At 36.6% G+C, this 22,007-nt stretch overlaps 1 protein-coding gene and 1 pseudogene across 6 annotated transcripts in view; both read left to right on the top strand.

Annotated features, from left to right (window-relative positions):
- LOC145959213 (neurotrimin) overlaps window positions 1-22,007 on the top strand; it is a 402,237-nt gene that overhangs the window by 15,812 nt on the left and 364,418 nt on the right. The gene's annotated exons all lie outside the window — the stretch shown is intronic.
- Window positions 5,852-13,762, top strand: LOC145959204 (uncharacterized; annotated as a pseudogene). The gene is made up of 10 exons (XR_014434937.1): window positions 5,852-9,144; window positions 10,011-10,138; window positions 10,231-10,435; window positions 10,512-10,573; window positions 10,650-10,859; window positions 11,832-11,979; window positions 12,171-12,369; window positions 12,571-12,706; window positions 12,796-12,926; window positions 13,070-13,762. The product of XR_014434937.1 is annotated as an uncharacterized LOC145959204 (transcript).

A 22,007-nucleotide genomic window follows, 5' to 3' on the forward strand; every position in this document is an offset into this window, starting at 1 on the left:
TCGTAATTTGGGATCAGAAATAAATTAAAAATTTATTTTATTGTGTAACTTTAAAGCTCATCTCCTTTTTAGATATAACAATATAATTATTTCAATACCGATTATTTCGCATTTCTACTTCTCGGTTACAGTTATATTTTTTTATTATAGAAATACATATGACAAACATTACCATATTGTGATAAGTCAATAGAATACGTGCGATTCAAAAATCAAATATTTGTTCGGTTTGGGTATAGAAACACAGTTGTAGGATGATATTGCAATATGTCGGAATCGATAAAGGAATTATCTTGCTTTTAAATCAATTTATTTTCCCGTATGTATCGCAAATATTAAAAGCGCATTTATGCGACGAGGCAGCAATACGCGGTATTAGTTATATATGCGTATATAGATACAAGTGGTACACGTGGAATCGATATCGGCAGCTAATGGGAGTGTAATCAGTTTTGTGGTCATACATACAACGTTATTCAAATTATTGCGCTGACTGTCAGTGAGACGTTCATTGCAATATGTGTGTGTGTGTATATAGAATTGCGTCCAATTTTCCTATCAAATATCATTTTGCCTACGTACTATAACGCCTCGGTAAATACGGGAAAACAATATGGTAAACAAATACGAGAGATTTACTCAACGTCTTGATTTTTGAAGCGGGTAATTTTTTATTATGGAGATCATGTGTTGCGAACGCGTGGCAATAATTTTGTCGCGATTACATGACTTTAATCATGAAACTTACCAACAGCTTAATTAGACGCGAATGGGCCAATTTAAGATAACTGATAAGGTCACGGGGAAATGTGACCCCGTTCATCTAATCGTTCGGTTTTAATCAAATGCGCCATGCTCAGCCCGAACCGCCTTCGTATAACGGGCGTGCAAAAATTGGCTCGTTAATTTTAATTATTTCGTTCTGGGCGTTCAGGGCATTTACGTAAATTTCCTGCTCTTGTAATTAGTCGATAGAAAAGTTCATTTGCGCCAAGTATTATATCAAATTCAGTACGCGCGGCGGTTTTTCTTACCCTCTCGTCGCTGGCAAGTAGGACATTGAAAAATGCTTCGTATACGCGACAAATTTGCGAAAAAAAAAATCTCCACAGAGTAACGTGTCGCCTTGAAACATTTTAATGTTTTCGTGTAATCAAGAAGATCGTGCAATTTCGAGAATTTATATTATCCTACATTTATAAAATATCCTGGATATTTTTTAAAAAAGATATTTTTTAAGAATAATTTTCTTTTGTAAATTTCAAGTAAATATTTTTTTCTTGTACGAAAAAAATTACATACATCTTTACGATGACGTAATCGAGCATAAAACTCTTAATTATTTAAGATTATAACGCTTGATGCCTCGAAATAAATCGAAGTGTCACTCTTTCGAAGAGATATTTTAAGAATTCATCTGCGTCGCGTCGCGGAAAATCCATAATTATCTGTTATATTTATAAAAGTAGATAGCTTAAACGAAGATTATAAGGATCGCGGTCCATTTTAATGTCTTCCTGGAGGTTTATTCAAGCTGCACCGTGTACTAGGTGCATTACTTGATTAAATTGACTTAGTCCTGCACCATGAAGCTCCATTGCGGAAGTCTCCGCTTCATTCTCCGAACGAGTCTCTCAAACCAGACCTTCTTGCAAGACCACGGTTCTTACATAATTGGATACAATTACTATGGCTACATGTAATTCTTCACAGACATGTTAAATGTTCGAACGTTCCTCAAAGTACATCTCTCGAAATTAAATTTACTCGAAACAATTATTGAAAATTATTATCAATCATTAGTTAAATCGCTTATTGCGTTATTATGCGTGCGATATAAATATTAAAAAAATGATTGATGCTTGCGAATTAATATGCTCAATTTGACATTATTTGACTTCCAAAAATAAATATATACATATAATAAACATATTTGAATATATATGTGGATACACCTAATTATTTAACGGTACGTTAACGCAGATACACATACAACTGATAGATTACTATTTACCAAGACTATGCGAAATGATTTATTCGCACAGTTAATCAATTAGTTCTTCGACATGTGGTCCGTTATAACCCTGGTGCAATACGCGATCCATAATCACCGGGCACAAATACTTCTTGATGTCACAGTTGATTAAGCAAATAGAATTATTAATGCTCAGCCTATTATATCGACGTGGTATAACCAAACAATTAACAGTTATGCTCGATATAATTGCGCAGAGTGATAATTATCGCATCTCGTCAATAATTCTGCGATCTCATTTCGACAAAAATGACGTAATCTCGATCTTTAATACGTATGAAATATCAAATAACATACTGGTCTATTGTTTTATAATTTATCCGATTTATTGCTTATATGTATTAAATTAATATTTAAACGATTTTAAAGATGACGATAATAAACGCCTCGCGTACATTTATCGAGTCGAATATCTCGTCTAGAATTTTGAAAAATCGCGTTTACGTTTCGGCGCGTTTAATTCGTATTTATCAAGTATTTCGGGGTAACCGAGTCGATCGGTTTTGAATTCGATAATACTTTTGAAATAGAACCGACCGACACTAAATTACTTGGACCGGATCGATCTCGTCCTCTAGCTTCGCCAATTTGCTTCGCGCAGTCCCGGGCTAAAATATAAGGTTTACCGTTAAAAGGCGATCAAAGCGATCCGAAATACTCGGCAGATGCGATAGCTTTGCTTCATCGTCATTCGTCGTTGATCGTCTTGAAATGGCATGCAAACGCGATAAAAACTAATCGCGCGCGAAACGCGCGACGTACAACTTCCGTTGGCTGAGAAAATGACTCGGGACGCGCGTAACTCAATCGACTTTGCACGTGTTCGCGCGTCATGGTTCGCGTATAAAACAGTCGCGAGGGCGATCGTCATTCAATATTGGCAACAGCCAGATGCAATATCATTTCATTCGCCTGTGTATCCTGTTCGCGTCGCTGTTTTCGAGATTTAGCGCGTTCTGTGGCGCATTGAAAAATTGATTTGTACTTTCGTTTACACACGAAACGCGCGGCGCATCGAACGGGATCCCCGGCCGAAAATTAAACTTCGAGACCTTGATGGATTTACATGTTTTAATCCCCGAACATGGCTCCACCATTTTTTAGATGAGATCTGCGCGCAAGCGCAGCTTTGTACCGCTTAAATTCGTCAACACGATCGTTGAATAAAAACCGATTATCCGATTATATCGGAGTTTAATAATCTTTTCGTCGAGAAAATATAAAAAAAAAAAAATGAAGCCGCCGATCATCGCTTTCTCGGGAACGCATTAATGCGAGATGCAAAAAATTATGCGCACTCGATGAGCGCAAACTTTCCTCGTGTCACGTGTATTCCAGCGATATTTTTCGAGAGAATCGTATTTACAGATGCTTCCCCAGGTAGAACATGAAACTCATAATGACATCATTATGACGTCATCTAAAAGTCATTTTTAAGTCATAGAAAAATCATAATGATCTCATTTGATATACTTTTGGCAATGTTTTAGTGACTTATTTATATATATATAAATAAGTATATTACGCAATACTTGTTTATTTAATTATTCATGTATATTTTAATTATATTTAAGCAACATAATCTTTTTAAAATTACATAATGCGATTATTGAACTTAAAAATTTATGATTCTTTTTGTCATCTTTAACTCATTTTTTAATCATTTTTGTTTAGGTAACTTTTAAGTGATAAATAAAATCATGATGACGTCATAATGATGTCATTATGAGTTTCATGTTCTACCTGGGTCATCTCCCGAGCAAGCAGCTTATTCTTAGTTTTCTGCCACTCGGCCTAAAGAAAAGCGCGCGTTACAAAGTAGACGAGTTGACTCATCGCGCGCGTTAAATCCACCGTTTCTATCTCGCTTATAGAGCGTAAAAGGGAATGCTTTCGGGCGCGACTTCGCGGGTGTCGCAACAGCGTTAGATAAATCAAGAGCAGAGGTTGCCAGGAAACACGTAGAACGCGTGCAGCCTTCATTGTCCTACTTGTCACGTTTATAAGTACACATATGCCGCACGTATACGCCGGCGTTTTAGGCGAGGAAGGGCCGCGGTAGGAAGAGAGGGACTTTGTATGTATGCGTGTATGCGGGTGGAGAGGGATGCCTTTCGTCTCTGCGTGTATCCGAGAGCTGCCGGCTCGTCTAGTCAGATCCCAACTAATTTATACCCTACTGCATTAATATGCGCATTATTCTAGAGGAGGAGACAGGTACAGACGCCCCGTGCGCGCTACGCGCGGCTAGGGATATTACATACACACGTGCACACGCGCATGCATATATTCCATTCGGTCCATCGAATAATTATTCACTTTATATATGCTTTATGCACTTCGGAGCATTGACTGACTATTTTAATGAAGGAAACTTCGGCTAGACCGCGAGAGAGAGAGAGAGAGAGAGAGAGAGAGAGAGAGAGAGAGAGAGAGAGAGAGAGAGAGAGAGGAACAAGCGGGCGAATGTCGTGTACTAGGCGCTCTCGAGACATCGATAGGAACGAACGAACGAACGAACGAACGACCGGATACGTCCGATTATTATGCGTAGTCACGCAAATCAGCCGGGAATCGACGTCTATCGCCGTTTATACCGCATCCCGCGGGGCTCGAGCCTCGTATATACGGTTACGTTCATTCGCGCGTATTTCCATCGACTGATCGATCCGCGAAGATGCTTTCCGCGTATCGGTTTTCAAGTGGGTCATCTCGGCGGGAGCGACTTGTTTCATGCGCGTTTGTCGCGCCGATTGTTATTTAAGCGAGATTAGTAATCGACCGGATACGGTTGTGTACATAAAAGACTGAGATGGACATAACAGCGTACGTTTGCCATTCGAGCGTGCGCGATAGAGATCGCGCCTCGTGTATGAATAGTCGGCGAATACGATAACGCGTATTTTACCGCCGGTGTACTTAATTCTATCGACGTTTCCGCGAGGGTTTCTCACTCGTCGACAATAAAATTTGAAAAAGTAGGGAATTTCGCGTCGCGTGGAAATGGAATATTTCAGAAATGGATCCACTCACGCAAGGAGTCTCGATGCCAAAAAAGCCCGTTTGACTTATGTCGGTTTTACCAGGTCTGAATTTCTCCCTCTGTGACTGTTCAAGGCATTTTTTTTTCTCATTTGTAATTCTCAGATCTCTCCATCTTGCCGTATTTTTAAATCGCCTTGTCACCAAAAATCACGTGTTGCGTGTCTTTATTTTTTACTATTAAAATTTTATTTTTCCCAAGAACTGGATATACTTCTCCCTTCTGCATGATTAGATTCAAATTTGCGGATTCAAATTCTGTATATACCGCGTCCGTATCGTTTTCAGCGGAATGCATTCGCATGCACAAAACGAAGAACAGGGAGATGTCCCGCTCTACGTATCGGCAACGCTACGGTCCGTTGTCTTTTCTGAATTTACCCGTTCAATTGAATTTCATGCTTTGGTATCCCTACGATCGGCGATTGTGCTAGACTCGTGTGACCCAAATTATTCCTACCCTCTCTAAATACGGGCCGCGAATAGTTTCCAGGCGCACAGCCGGGGACTAAATATCCATACCTACCTACTTATCTCCGGCGTCAAATCGGGAGGAGAGCATCCTTTCGAAACTCGCGACCCACTTTGCACGAAGATCTCGAAATTCACCTACGGTCGAAATGATTTATCGCCACTTTTACGAATTGCATCGGTTATTGCATATAAGGGACTCTCCTCGCTTTTCATCATACGCGGTCACGTGTGCTCTTATGCACTCTTGGTTCCTTTCTGTTATGTTCAACATGCCCTGCACTCTCCCCCTCTCCCTTTTCATCTACCCCATCATTCGTATCTGCATAGATCTGCTTGCAAAAAAAGAAAATTTGAAATAAAATTTATTTATACAATATTATAATATGATGATAAAAACAGAATGGAAAAAACAATATTACAAAGAAAAGAAATCATATAAAATATAAATCATCTAGATACGTATTATATATTGTTTGCTGCATCGCGATGCGAGGAAAATATCAAGTATCCTTGGAGCTTGGTAATAAAACGTTTTGCGCGCAGAAATTTCGGAGCAAAATTGCATTGGCGAGATACGAACGATCGAAATATCCAGATTCGTCCATCGTTAGAAACAATGCGATATGCAGTCTTAAATTTTCGTCACGATGGAAAAGTCACGAGGACAGGTCGGAGGAATGAGAGAAGCGATAGGCTGGCACGCCTCACCGTCACCGATGAAGAATATAAATTACAGAAATGGTGCATTCTGAAAAATGACGTCTCGAACAAATGGCGACATCCGCTATGCCCGCAGGCTACGTTTGTTCCTGACGGCATTGTAATCTCGCGCGAGTAACGATCCAATAAAAGATGTGCGAGCGCGAATCGTTAGCATGAATTCAGTCGGGAAATAATGACGCGGACGCAACTTTCGAATCGGCGCGATGCATGTGCAAAATCTTGAAACGCGATTAACGCGTTTAATCCGTTTATCCTATAATAAGAGAGGCTGCGCGGAATTACGATGGGTACATGGGAAAATTTGACAACGTAATATACCGATGGAATTATCAGAAAATCAATAGTGGGACACATAAACGATGTATCGATCAGTTTGAATCCCATCAAAAGTTTCTATCGCGCGTGATGGAAATAGTCGAGTCGTTTCTTTGAAGCGATCAGCGAACAATGAGGAGTGATAGTCATCAACAGCCGAGGGCAAATCGGGCGCGTAATAAATATTTGCGAGGGATATCTCTCGCGCTCGAGCAGCCGTATGATTATTATATTTAACAAGCAGGAAAAGAGAGAGAGAGCGCTTGATAACGAAATCGGCGAGAGGAATTTTCTGTAATGGAAAATTCAACGCTGTTAAAATAGAAATCATTGCTCGCAAAGTGTCTTCCGCCTTGATTCACCTCGCTGTAAAATTTATCTGATGTGATATAATTAAGTAGCATAGCGGGTAATCGCGTTATGTACGGCATCGAGTCCGCACGCGACGGACGCGTCGTAAAAATAAAATGCTCTCGGTGTGAGAGGAAGCTCATCGTTATATCCGTCGCGTGCAACTGCATTTCCGCCTTTATACTTGTCTCGCAGACCGGATAACATTGGTTCCCGCCAACGTTTGCGCTCGAAGAAGGAATTAATTATACTACTGCATCGGTTCAACGCGCTTATCTCGATATGAAATTCTATTGTAAAAGAATGTTGAGATAATTGATGGGGAAACTAATACAGACGGATACCGTGAAAAAGGGAGATTATTACATACGCGTTCATTAGTTTTCGTATTAATACGCGGCACGTGAGGGCGCGGGACTTGATCGTTAAATCAGAGCGCGACTACCCTACTTATCTATCTCGGGGGTAACTTTCCTGAAATAAAAGTTGCCGAGCGAAACATTGTCGCCCGAGCTCCTCATGAACGCGGAGCATAATAGATATTTAGAAGCGGGGAACGGAAAGGAGGAAAGGAGGTGGAGAGGAGGGTGGCCTCCCTCGGATCGATGGCACGAGAAATGAGGTTTCTCTCCGCGGCAATCATTTTTCTACGCTCCACCCCGTAATTACAAGTCATTACCGGTCAAAGGAAATTTCGCTAGGTGTCGACTTTCCGAACGCGCCCGATCGAATTTGCGGTCGTGTATGTATTTTCCTTCGATTTAATTAAGACGACGGCGGATTTATTAGTGCCGTCCGCCGGCACAATGGGCGTCCCAAAATTGATGCTCGCGGGTGATCAAGTACGTGAATATTGCGGGAAATTGAATTTTCACGCCGACGTTTACGTGTCACTTGCTTATTCATTCGCTCGCTTTTTCTAATTAATTGTGCGATAAAAAATTACACGTTCGCGCTTCTCGTAAGTCAATTCGTATTATTCAGATTTTACTCGTTTTTTTTCTCCTCCATCGCAATTATTCCGTCAAAATTTTATTGAGACAATTTTATAATTAAATATCGGTGAAATAAAGGCTCAAGCGAGGCGACTTTTGTATAAAAACCACGTCGGAAGATATATGTGACCGTACATAATGAATAATTTCAGTTATATTTTTAGCGTATTTTTTTGTACACTAATGTATGTATAGCGTGCTCCCCTTCTAAGATACAAGATTTATTTGAGGGAGCGTAGAAACGTCAATATCATTACGTAACGTGGCAATAATCCTAAGATCAGCGGCTTCCCGCAATGAATGTTGAAAACTTTTCCACTTTCACGTGTCGACAAGCGACATGTTTCACTCCAGCGCATCTTAAGACATACTTTAGAACGATATCCGTACTTTGATCTTCCCTCCGCTCTATCATATACCCAATACGCGGTGCGTCAAACTTGTTCCTTTCTCGCTCGATAGAGACAAGAGTTTTACAAGCGTTCTCTTTTTTCTTCGGTAAACAATCTTTCCAAGTCTTTTCTTCTTCGTTCTCCCCTTTCCAACTCTTTATGAAGAAAATAACTTGATATTGGGGCACCTGTTGGTTGACGACTATACAAGGAGAAATTAGCACGTCAACAGCATGGAGGAATTATTAATTGAAACTACACGGAAAAAAAAATTGTTTCTATCACAGCTAATTATGGTTTGCTGAAACTATATTTGCTGCTATAGCAATCAAATTTGCTACTACATAACAAATATTTGCTGCTATTGCTAATACGCCGATGCAGTAGCAAAATATCGTAGATAGTCGCATGTCTGTTACAGTCATTTTATTTAGCAACATAAAGTTAACTGTCCTAGCTACTTAATATATCTACGGAAAAGAAAATTTTGTCTGTTATAGCTAATCATGTTTGCTGAAATTATATTTGCTACTAAATTTGCTGCTATACAAGAAAAGTTAGCTGTCCTAGCTATCTGATATATCTCTTCGTCGACGTTCGTTTTTTGTTTTCAACGACGCGGTGTATGACGCAACAGTAGTGTACATGCAGTATAACACGCAATACGTTAAACTCTGCTGCATATTAGACGGACGTAATATTTTGTTAAACAGTTTCTTGTCTTTTGAAGCTTATTTCAAGAATATGTCAGACATAAGTGCGTGTAGTTTATTAACAAAATGGGGATTCTCTTCTGAAATAACAGCGAATTTTACAGGTAAGTACAGGTTAACTTATTTTCGACAAAAAAAGCAAGAGCAAGGGCCTTAGTAGAATGATTGTAATTTCAAGCCAATGATTTCATGCTCTTTGCCTAATGTTTTAATTGTGTTTGTTTTAAGTAAGGCATAATACTGTGTTCAGGTCTTCAACCTCATATAATAGAAATCAATCTGAAATCTCGGTCTAAGAAATGTGTAATAAAATTGCTGCTCTTCCATAAAAACTGCGAGTTGATTTGCTATATATTTCTTAAACCAAGATCTTGGATCGATTTTTGTTATCGTGGACACAAGGCTTTACATGGATTTACATATGTACACGAAAACAATATTTACAAGAAATAAATGTATGTATGTAAATATTCAAAAATAACAATTTTAGTGTATGACTAATAATACTAATAATATATAAACATTTTATAAATATTGTCTTGAACATTGCAAATCATTCTGCTAAGACCTAATATACCTTTTCTCACGACAATCTATTCTCTTCTTTTACCAAATTACAACATTTCACGCGTATTATCTTAATATATTCATTAGAGTATAGTGTTATTTTGTAGTTTTATGTTTTTGTAGTTATTAATTGCATAATATATTAGTTGCTGAAATTATTTAAAATTGTTTTATAATACTTTGCACAGTGTTAGAACTTTCTTTATAATATGTTTGTTTTAATTCCTATCTTGTTACTTGAGATAGTTAAGTTTTTCTCTCTTGTCGTTTGTAACTATTCATTACAAACAGTAAGAAAAAAAATATTATATAATAAAATACATAAAATAGTCTTATTGATAATTTACTGTTTAATATTTAAATCTGATATATCTGATATATGTATTTTTTATTTGCATTTTAGCTCAAGAAATTGAAATAGATCAATTTAATATTTTAACAGAAGAAGATCTGAAAAGTTTAATCCCAAGTATAGGACCTCGAAGAAAATTTCAAAGTATTGTAAAACAATATTTTTCAAATGAAAGAGAGGTATTCATTTACATTTTACATTTTCTATACATTTCTTTGTTGAGGCAATTTATATTTCTATATAAATAAAATTGGCATAAATGTTTGTTAAGATTCAACAATCATATCCGGAAAATTCTAATATAATTCATCAAGAACCATCAGTACAACAGGAACAAATAGAAAAAACTACACAAAAAAATATAGAGTGTAATACAAATACTCAAGATATTGTTATATACTATCTACAATCATTACCTGAAACCCAGCATAGTCTCTCAGACAACATCTCTATTGTTACAACAAGTGAACTTAGTGGTGAGAACAGAGAACTATCTAATCTAATCATTTAATATTAACGATTATTAAACAATAATAACTGTTTTCTGATTAGATGCATCACTTGAAAAAAAAGAAAATCAATCACTGAAACGACGTTTGACTGATGATGAATATGTAAGAATGTTACATATTACATTAACAATAATATTTTAATTTGTTATGTTTCTTATTATTATGTTTATCATTGCAGGATCTTGAAACTGTGTTAAAAAAATCTGAAGGCTTGTTGGTGCTAAGTTCATACCAGAAAGAAAAAAAGTTGAATAATGATATGCGAAACAAGCTTGCAAAACTAATTGTTAGTAATGAGCTATCACCTAACATAAACTCCAGTATTACGAGTAGCAGAGCATTATTTTTAAGCGGAGAAGTACAAAAATTATTTCCTACTGAAGAAAAAGTAAGTTTAGCTCGTGTCTAATAATAATAATAATAATAATAATAATAATAATAATAATAACAATAACAATAACAATAACAATAACAATAACAATAACAATAACAATAACAATAACAATAACAATAACAATAACAATAACAATAACAATAACAATAACAATAACAATAACAATAACAATAACAATAACAATAACAATAACAATAACAATAACAATAACAATAACAATAACAATAACAATAACAATAACAATAACAATAACAATAACAATAACAATAACAATAACAATAACAATAACAATAACAATAACAATAACAATAACAATAACAATAACAATAACAATAACAATAACAATAACAATAACAATAACAATAACAATAACAATAACAATAACAATAACAATAACAATAACAATAACAATAACAATAACAATAACAATAACAATAACAATAACAATAACAATAACAATAACAATAACAATAACAATAACAATAACAATAACAATAACAATAACAATAACAATAACAATAACAATAACAATAACAATAACAATAACAATAACAATAACAATAACAATAACAATAACAATAACAATAACAATAACAATAACAATAACAATAACAATAACAATAACAATAACAATAACAATAACAATAACAATAACAATAACAATAACAATAACAATAACAATAACAATAACAATAACAATAACAATAACAATAACAATAACAATAACAATAACAATAATAATAATAATAATAATAATAAGAACAACAACAACAACAACAACAACAAAATAATGAAACACATATAAAAATAATACATATAAAATAAACAAAATATATATAAAAATAATAAAAAACAATTATACAATTTATATACATATAAAAATAACAGAAATAAATAACATAAATATACAATTTATATTGTTATTCTTGTCTGCAATTATCTTATTAACATTATTTGTTTTTGTAGAGTGTTTGGTATATAAAGAATAAAAAAGGGGAATCACAAGGAAGAGGTAAAATTCTTACAAAATATTATTCTATGCGAAGACAACTTATCAAAGCTGGTTTGTTGGCTATAAAGTCTATTATACCTACTACAACAATTGTAACTAAAAGTAAGTTTTGCTTAGAAAAGTTTAAATATGTTGCAAAAAAAAACATGAATTTAGAGATATTTATATTAGTAATATACGTACATTTGTGTTTATATATTGTTCTGTGTATATATGTATCTATACAATAAATAATGTTTATAACAACAAATTATTTACAAAAAATATTATTAATATTTTATCATTATTTATAGATGAGCTGAGTGATGATGACTTCGCCAATTATGAAGAATATTTGTTATGGCTGAAGAATAATTCTATACCATAGCAAAAAGTAATTACATACTGAATTCAGACTTCAAAAAAACGAGTTCAAGATCTTATAATAATCAGCCTTGCCATAAGTATATGGGCTAGTTTCCAGCTCTCTCTGATCCATTAGATTATCTATTAGTGAGTATATAACATGTAACTATAGTATCTATTAAATAATTCAAAGCATGGATTTTTAAATCACAGTTTTCACTTTTTTACTTTAGACAACATTGTATTGAACATAATTCACAAAACATATACAGGTATATACATATACATATATATAAAATTTTTTGCACTTGAAATAAAATAAAATGTTAATACAAATATTTTTTTAAGCTGGAACAAGATTTTGAAATATTACATCCAGATCGTAATTTAAAACTTTATATTGCTTGGCCACGATTATCAGAATTTGTAACTAATAGAGTAAATTCTAAAGCTAAAAAACGTTTGGATAATGTTGCGACACCTGGTAAGATTTTAATACTTTATTTTATAGTGATATTGTCTAATAATTATATTTAATTTATTTTTCTAGTAATATATTTTATATTTCTACAGAGGGTACCAAAGTTGTAATTCTATCATTAATGCCTCATTTATTCCCTATAATCACAGTAAAAAAAGGTAAACCACGAGATTGGAAACCTTCTAGAGAAGAATGTGAAGAAGCATTTCTTTTACATGTGAAGGTAAATATGCAATTAAATTGAATACACTTTCCAATTTTTCCTTTTCCACACGTTAGATTCTTTGGAATTAAAATCTATGTTATATTACAATAAAATTTGAATTTTTTAAAATATTATACCAGAAATACGTTTATATTTTGCAGACAATTACTGATCAGGATGCTAGATTAGAAGAGCGTGCGAAAAAATTGAAATCATTTGGTCTGACCTCACAGCCCGTTGCAGTGATACTTGGTCCCAACTTTGATGAAATTCATCAGTGCTTCGTGATAATCAACGAGTTAAGATATCAGGTAGAAACACCACTAAAAAGTGTAGACTTCGTGTTTAAATCATGTAATGCTTTAAACCTTCAATATCCTCCCGAAGTAGGAACTCTTTATGTTTTTGTAAAGAGCTATATATGATTTTGAAACTTTATGGGATAAGCATAAAAATTCTCAACGTACTTCTAATGCTCTTGCTTTGATTGAAGAATACAAAAAATTATAAGTCCTTTTCCAAAAGTATTTTATTTGCAATCATGCCTACGTTTTTTTTATTTGTTTCTCTCTTTTAAATATGGGTCTTAATTGTGATATTGGTGGTTTTGAAGTAGAACGAAGTACAAAGTGGATTTTTACTAAATATGAAGACTTACTGTATTCTTTTCCTTTATTCGTTTATACTATGGCAACTGGTGAGCGATATGTTATTTTACATCATCCTATATAATCATATACTTTTTATATCCTACTTTTCTGTTTATATTTTTGTGTATAATATCATATATTTTATGAAAAGATTTATTTTATGTTAAACTGGATATATAAATTTATTTATTAATATTACATAAATAAAGCACACACAATTATATTCATTATTATAAAGTGATAATAATATTATAACATTATAATACCATTATCATTTTATTATACTTATATAGTTTAATTAGAATTAAGATTTATAATATTAAATATAAATAATTTCACATAGTTCTAAGTAATCTTTCTTACAATATGTTGCTAATATTCTATTTAACACAATTAGTTTTGCAATATATATTATAATCAAATACAATTTTGCATTTTAATATATTAATTTTAGCGTTTACGCTTACTTTTCTTGATTTCTCATTTATTTAAGAAAATAAAAAAATAGGAATACTAATAATAATGGCGTAAAACCAATGCAAAATCGTATTAGATTCGATATAATTTATATAAGAATTAATAGTCATGTATACGTGTATAAGAAAAGTAAATATAAAATATTTTTGCATATATATGTATAATTTATAATTTCTCTTATTTATTATTTATTTATTATTTTTTAGCCTCCGCCAATAGAATTAACAATTATTGGCTGCGTTCAGCAGAAAAAGCTGTTTTGCAACTGTTGTAAAATTCGTGAATCTGATTGACGTATGCTCTTAGATTCAGTCAAAATTAAAAGCATGCGTCAATTAGATTCACAAATTTTACAACAGTTGCAAAGCTGTTTTTTCTGCTGAGCACAGTCAATAGCTATCGCGTTTATACCATTTTTGATACTATTTTAGCTGTAGGATATACCTCGAATATACAACGTCATTTGTGTAGATTTAGCTAAAATATTAGCTATGATACTGATATAGCTAAAATAATAGCTATAGGACTAAAACTTATAGCTCTAACAGCTAATTAACGTGCGCATCACTACTAATTGTTGTTGTGCATATTGCCATAGCTATTTTCTGCAATGTGTACTGCAGCTAAATCTTTAGCTGCCACAGTTACAAATGTTTCAGCTAATAGAAATAGATATCGCAGCTACAACTTTAGGTGTCCATATAATACAAGCGAAGTTTAGTTACAGGACCTAGTTTTTAGCTGTGAAAGCTAATTTTTTTTTCCGTGTAATGAGAAAGGCGATTTGAAGAGGCGAACTTTACGAATCATCGATCGAATCGCCTCGAAACAATGACAAAAGTTGTTTTTTCTCTCCTTCTCTCTCTCCAAGCCTTTGTTCGTCTCGCACGCGATCCGTCTTCTCCGTCTCTAAAGTTTTAAATTTTGTACCCTCGCCAATTATTCAAAAACTACCCCCGACCCTCATCAGTTTGAAAAATATGATACTCTATCCTATCGGCAGAATACATACACAACATATCATACAATTTTCTAAATTAGATATTTTTTACAGACTGAATCGGGAAAAATGACGTTTGTATGTATCACTCAGTCAACAATAATATTTGCGCGATGAACGTTTGAACATTGAATGATTTTGACGAATTATATATTAGATAGATAATATATAGAACACACACACTATTAGAGAGCACACATCTATTAGAGAGATAATATATAGAACGATAAATTGTTCTCTTCATAAATCATAATCTAACGGAATTTTAATTTTAATCCAGATAATTAGCAAATTATAAATGAGGAATTGCGAAGAAAATTTGAAAAATGTTGATTAAAAGATATTCTAATCTTTTATCTTGTTTTTTATAGTTACTAATCAATTATATAAACTTTATTTATGTATATAGAGAGTGAGTTGTACGTATGGAACGAGGAGGGAGAGGAGATAAGAAAAAGGAAGAATTTTTAGGAAAGAGTCGAGAAGGAGACGGAGAAGAGAGAGAGGCAAAGGGAGATAAAAGAAAGAGGAAGGACGGAGGTAGAAGAAGCAAGAAAATAAACTCAGAGCTAAGGATGATCTTTTGGAACGTTGCAGGGTTGAAAAAGAAGGACAGAGATTTTTGGGAATATATTAAAGAGTTTGATTTTATTAGCTTGTGCAAGACGTGGGTAGAGGAAAAGGGTTGGAATAAATTAAAAGGATATTTGCCGAATATTCACATGTGGGAGTGCAGATATGCAAAAAGGGATAATAAAAAAGGTAGAGCAAGGGGAGGTTTTATAATAGGAAACAAGAAAGGAGGGGGGGTAGAAGATGAAGAAATGATTGAGAAATGTGGGGAGGGTTGGACAGTAACCAGAATGAAGGAAGGGAAAAATGGAAAGGATTTAATAATTGTATCGGTATATAATCAAGGGAAATGGGAAAGTATCAAAGAGGTTATAAGAGAAATAGTAGAAGAAAATAGGGGGGAGAATGTTATAATAGGGGGCGATTTTAATATAAGGATAGGAGAGGAAGGAATAGAGGATGAAGAAGAAAGGATAGGCAGGAAAAGTTAGGATAAAATTATAGGTAACAGCGGGTGGGATCTACTAGATTTAGTTAGGGACATAGGAGGATATATTCTGAATGGAACGGTAAACGGAGACAGAGAGGGAGAGTTTGCATATATAGGGGCGAGAGGTAATACAGTGATAGACTATGTAATAGCGAACGAAATTTGTGTAGATAAGGTTAAGGAATTTAAAGTAGGGGAAAAAGTGGACTCGGATCATATGCCTATGACAGTAAAGATGAGGGTGGAGAGGGAAGAGAAGAAAGAAGAGGAGGAAAGGTCCGCGGAAATGAAGACAAGAATAAGATGGGATGACGAAGCAAGGACCTTTTACAAGGAAAAAACGGAAAGGGCAGAATGGATTAAATACCTGAGTAACGAGTCAACAGAAGAAATCTGGAGGAAATTAAAAGAGATGATTCAGGAGGCTATGGTAAAGAAAGAGATTGGACGGAAGAGAAAGAAAATAGGTGGCCACAAGGAATGGTGGGATAGAGAGTGTACGAGAGAGAAAAGGAAGGTGCATAGGACTTTAAGGAATTGGAAGAAAGGAAAGATCACAAGAGAGAAATACATAGAGGAAAAGAGCAAACTGAAGATTTTTTTGGAGCGGAAACAAGAAAAATGAAAGGAAGAAGAGGAATCAGAACTTAAAGATCTGAAAAATGAATCTGAAGTGTGGAGATATATAAATAAGAGAAGAGGAGGAAAAGAGAGGATAAAAAATAACAGGAAAGGAAGATTGGAAAAAACATTTTGTGAAGCTATTAAATGGAGCAGAGGTTAAGGAAAGAGAAGAACCAGGAAGAAAGGATGAGACAATTAAGGAAGGCGAAGATAGGAGAGGTGATGTGGAGTTTATAGAAGATGTTGGAAGCGCAATAGAAAGATTGGAAAATAAGAAAGCACCGGGAATAGATGGTATACCGATGGAAGCCTGGAGGTATGGAGGTGCTGCAATAAGGAAAGGATTAACAGAGTTATTAAGACGAATCTGGAATGGAGATAACTTATCAGAAGATTGGAAAACAAGCGTAATTTTACCGTTATATAAAAAAGGAGATTAAGAAAAGACAGAGAACTATTTCAGAGAGGAATTTCATTGCTTTGTTCAGCATATAAAATCTATGCTGAAATGATAAGGAGGAAACTGGAAGAAGAAACAAAAAGGTTGGAGGTACGAGGCCAGAGAGTCAAGGAGGATTTAGGAAAGGAAGAGGAACAATGGACAATATCTTTATATTGAATCATATAGTACAGAGAGAGAGAGAAAATTAAAAGAGAAAAAAAGGTTTTTGCCCTTTTCGTGGACTTGAAAGCAGCTTTCGACAACATAAGAAGAGAGAAGTTATGGAGCATAATAGAAGAATTAGGAATTGAGAAGCACACGATTGGAAGAGTGAAGAGGATGTATGAGGACACAAGGGTGACGATTAGGACTGAGGATGGATTGACGGAAGCTTTCAGTACGAAGAAAGGAGTAAGACAGGGATGTGTCATGAGCCCACTGCTTTTCAATCTGTATATTGCGGACTTAGATAGGTGCATGCGGAAAAGAGGTACAGGAGGTATTAAATTAGGTAATGAGAGGATTTGGTCGCTACCGTATGCGGACGATATGGTTATTTTGACAAAAAATAGGGAAGGTTTAATGGACATGATAGATACACTGAAAAAAGTTTTAAAGGATAAAGAGCTAAAGTTAAATACGGAAAAAACGAAGATAATGGTATTTAATAGGAGCGGGAAAGAAAAATTAGGAAAATGGAAATGGGAAAATAAAGAGCTAGAAGAAGTAAAACTGTTCAGATATCTTGGATTTACATTTAATAGGAAAGGGGAATATAAAGATCATATAAAGGAGTTAGAAAGAAAGGGAAAGTTGGCAGCTAACAAAGTTTGGGGGCTAGGAGAAAGAATGTGTAAAAGTGATTTTAGAAGATGGGTGCTATTTATCTATTTGGTTAAAAGTGTAATGACATATGGAGTGGAAATATGGGGTTAGGAAGAAAAGAGGGGTTTAGAGAAGATAATGCTAGATTATGTGAGGTGGATTTTTAATTTGGATTTGTGTACACCAAGATATCTGATGTCAAGAGAACTAGGTTTAGAAAAGTGGGAGTGGCTCATTGGCGCACAGTACAATTGGACACGTTGCAATTGCACACCGTGCTCTTACAAGGGGACATCGCGACATGATACCAATCGATTTTAACCAAACTCGTTGTAGCGATAGATCTTTATGTCAAATAATATTGAGTAAAGGGATAAGTTGCGCTTCTTAAGTATTTGCGAGAAAATCAAAATTAAAGATTTTCGAGCACCTTATGTGCAAATCGAATAAAGCGTTTTATCGAAGAGCGCGTGGCGCAGCGACAGCGTGTCAGACTCGTAGCATCAAACGTTGCTGGTTCGATTCTTGATGAGATTTTTTCAAAATACAATTTTTTTTGCATCAGAATGCAATTATTACACAAAATAAATGTACATTACATGAATTAATACATAAATGAAATTTAGTATTAAGTATATAAGATTTAGTTATATAATCGCACAGTGATTCGTCAAAAAGTTCACGTGAAATCATTGAGTGAAAAGTGAAGTGAAAAATTCCGCTCAAAATTACATGATAAATGCCCAGGACCCACAATTCCAGCACCCCTCGGGTGAGTCAAGGTCCGATGTGGACAGTCCGGAGGATGGTGTTGGCCATTGCGGGGAAGCCCGCTTCAGGGAGCTACCCCAGGGAGATTCCCAGCGCGGAAGCTCCTCGTCGTCCTCGATCGTGGAGTTCGGTTCCTGGCTTGTCGAGGCGGTTTGGGTCGCGGCATCACGCCCCAGCTCGAAAGCGATTTCGGTGGTCGCGTCCCTCGTGGCGATGACAACCTGGACCCCGGCTTCTTTCTGGGGTGGAAACTCGCGCACTACGGCGCCACGAGTCGTGACGCGCGCTTCGCGCATCTTTCGATACTCGTCTGTCAGTTCAGTCCAGAAGCCGGGCTTAAGCTCATCGACCACGTCAATAATATCGCAGTGTTTCTCCCAGAACTCTCGCGACATTCCTTTATAATCCTGGAGGGTTAGGTGGAACATTATATGGCTTTAAGTCCTTAATGTGTACCTTGCCTACTACTCTATTCGCGCTATCTTTTAACTCGTATACGACCGGTGACAACATTTTCGCGATAGTAAACGGACCGTGGAACTTAGTCGCTAACTTAGCCGAAATGTTCTGAGCGGCGGACGACAACACATGTTGCCGCTTTAGAACTTGCTCACCAATCGCAAAACGATGCTCTCGTCTTCGCAAATTATAATAATGTGCCTGTTTGTTATGCGCAGCCTCCAAATTTTCCACTACCCAATCTCGCAAAGCCTGTATTCTCTCCATACGTTCTCTCCAATTATCGGGATTAGCCTCCGCAATTTCGACAGCTGGTTCGTGTCTCCCGCGCACGGTGTTAACCGGTTGAGGTTCTCTGCCGAAATTCAAAAACGCAGGGGTGGCCTGTAAGGACGTGTGATACGCCGTATTATACACGAATCTAAATTCTGTTAAGTGAACGTCTCATTCACAGTGATCGTTCTCGAGAAATGCCGTAATCATCGTCTTAAGCACTCTGTTGACGCGTTCCACCGGATTTGCCTGAGGGTGGTAAGGCGGTACCGTCGTCGTATGAACGATACCATACTCTCCCGCAAACGCTTGTAATTCGCGATTTACAAATTCGATCCCGTTATCGGTCAAGAGGATTCGCGGCGCGCCCCAACGATTGACAACTAACTCGTCTAATAGCTCGCGAATTTTTTTCCCGGTAGCTTTTCGGAGTGCGCTACACTCGATCCACTTCATGAAAAAAGATCTTGAATAACCAAAATATACGCGTTACCATTCTTACTAGGCGGAAAGGGCTCCATAATATCCGCGGCGACAACCGTCCACGGAGTTTCGACCGTTCGTTATCCCATTAACCCTCTCGGGACATTCTGTTCCACTTTCGTCCTCTGGCAGGTATCGCACCGTCGAACGTAATCCGCGATCTCGCCAAACATACGCGGCCAAAAATAACGAGTCGCTACGCGCTGATACGTCTTTTCGACTCCTAGGTGACCGGACTGTGGCACATCATGCGCTTCTCGAATGATATCCGCGCGCTCTTCCTTAGGAATTACTAACTTCCACTGTTCGAAATCGTCCACAACCTGCGATACGACAGCGTTCGGTTTTCGAAAGTAAAGCTAGTTATTTTCTATTTTCCAACTGGAATATTTACGCGGTTCTGTTCCCACGTATCGAACGCATGCATCGTACCAATTATCTCCTGTGATCGCGATAGCGCACAGTTCGTCGGTATTCTCATATATTCGCGACAACGCGTCAGGGACATGGTGTAGCGCTCCTTTACGATGTTCAATTGTGTAATCATATTCTAATAATTCTAGAGCCCATCGTGCTAGTCGACCCGTGGGATTTTTTAAGTTGTGCAACCAACGCAAGCTGCTATGATCCGTGATGACCTTAAAACGATACCCCTCCAGATACGGCCTAAACTTCTTAATAGACCACACGACGGCCAAACATTCCTGCTCGGTGGTAGAATATTTCCTTTCGGCCTCCGACAAGGCCCTACTCGCGAACGCGACTACGTGTTCCACGCCCTCCGATTCCTGCGTCAACACGGCTCCCAATCCGACCGAACTCGCATCTGTCTGTACCACGAACGGCAATTCAAAATTTGGGCACGACAACGTAGGCGGCGACATAATGCATGATTTAATAGATTCAAACGCGGCTTTTTGATCCCCACACTTCCAAGAGAAATTCTTCCGGAGGAGACGAGTCAGCGGTTCTAAGCACGTCGCGCCCTGCGGTACCAAGACACCATTCCGATAAAACGTCGTAATTGCTTGATGTTTTTCGGCGGTGGATATGCGACAATCGATGCGGTTTTATCGGGGTCTACTTTGAGCCCTTCTTGTTGTGTCAGGAATCCGAGATATTTCACCTGCGACAGAATTTGTTCTTTTCGGGGTTTATCGTAAGACCCGCCTCTCCGATCCGATCTAATACGCGTTTTAACCAGACCAAATGTTCTTCAAATGTACGCGTCACGACAACGATGTCGTCTAAATAGGCGAAAGCGTGTGGTTCCATCTCCGGACCAATAAGTCGGTCTAATAAACGCTGAAAAGTTGCGGGTGCCCCGGTAAGACCGTATGGCATTCGGGTAAAATGAAAAAGCCCTTTTCCTGGTACTGTAAACTGCCGTTAATTCGCGACTATTTTTCTCGAGCGAAATTTGGAAGTAGGCTTGGTTCAGATCGATAGTCGAAATATATCTCGCGGATCGCAATTTATCGAGAATTGCGTTCATGTACGGCAAGGGGTACGCATCTTTCTTCGAAACGCTATTTAATTTTCGAAAATCTAAGCAAAATATCGATAAGTGCCGTTAGGTTTTTTAATCATGACTATGGGACTAGACCATTCGCTTCTCGACGGTTCAATAATTCCCGCCGCTAACATTCTGTCGACCTCAGCGTAGATCGCTTCTTGAGTTTTTGGCGAAACGGGATAATACCGCTGTTTAATAGGAGCGTGACCGCCGACATCGATTCGGTGCTCCGTCAAAGTAGTCGCTCCCGGATTATCCGGATCGCCCACGATATGTTGTTTTAAAAATTCGGTCAATCGACAATTTTCTCGCGACGACAACTCATGTAAACCACATCAGGTAAGCGAGTCAGATTTCGATAGCCGATCTCGTTTCCTTTCGCGATTAGAGGTTGTTTTCGCGGCACGAGTAACCTCTCGCCCGTCGTCTTCCGATTTTCGGTTTTCTAATTTCGTGTTTTCTGATACGGAAGGATTATCCGATTTACTATTGACTGAATTCTCGAGCGCTATACTG

The sequence above is a fragment of the Camponotus vicinus genome, unplaced genomic scaffold (assembly GCF_025532165.1).
Source record: "Camponotus vicinus isolate PSW18456_S1 unplaced genomic scaffold, iyCamVici1.0 SCAF_1, whole genome shotgun sequence".
In the NCBI taxonomy this organism is placed as follows: Eukaryota; Metazoa; Arthropoda; class Insecta; order Hymenoptera; family Formicidae; genus Camponotus; species Camponotus vicinus.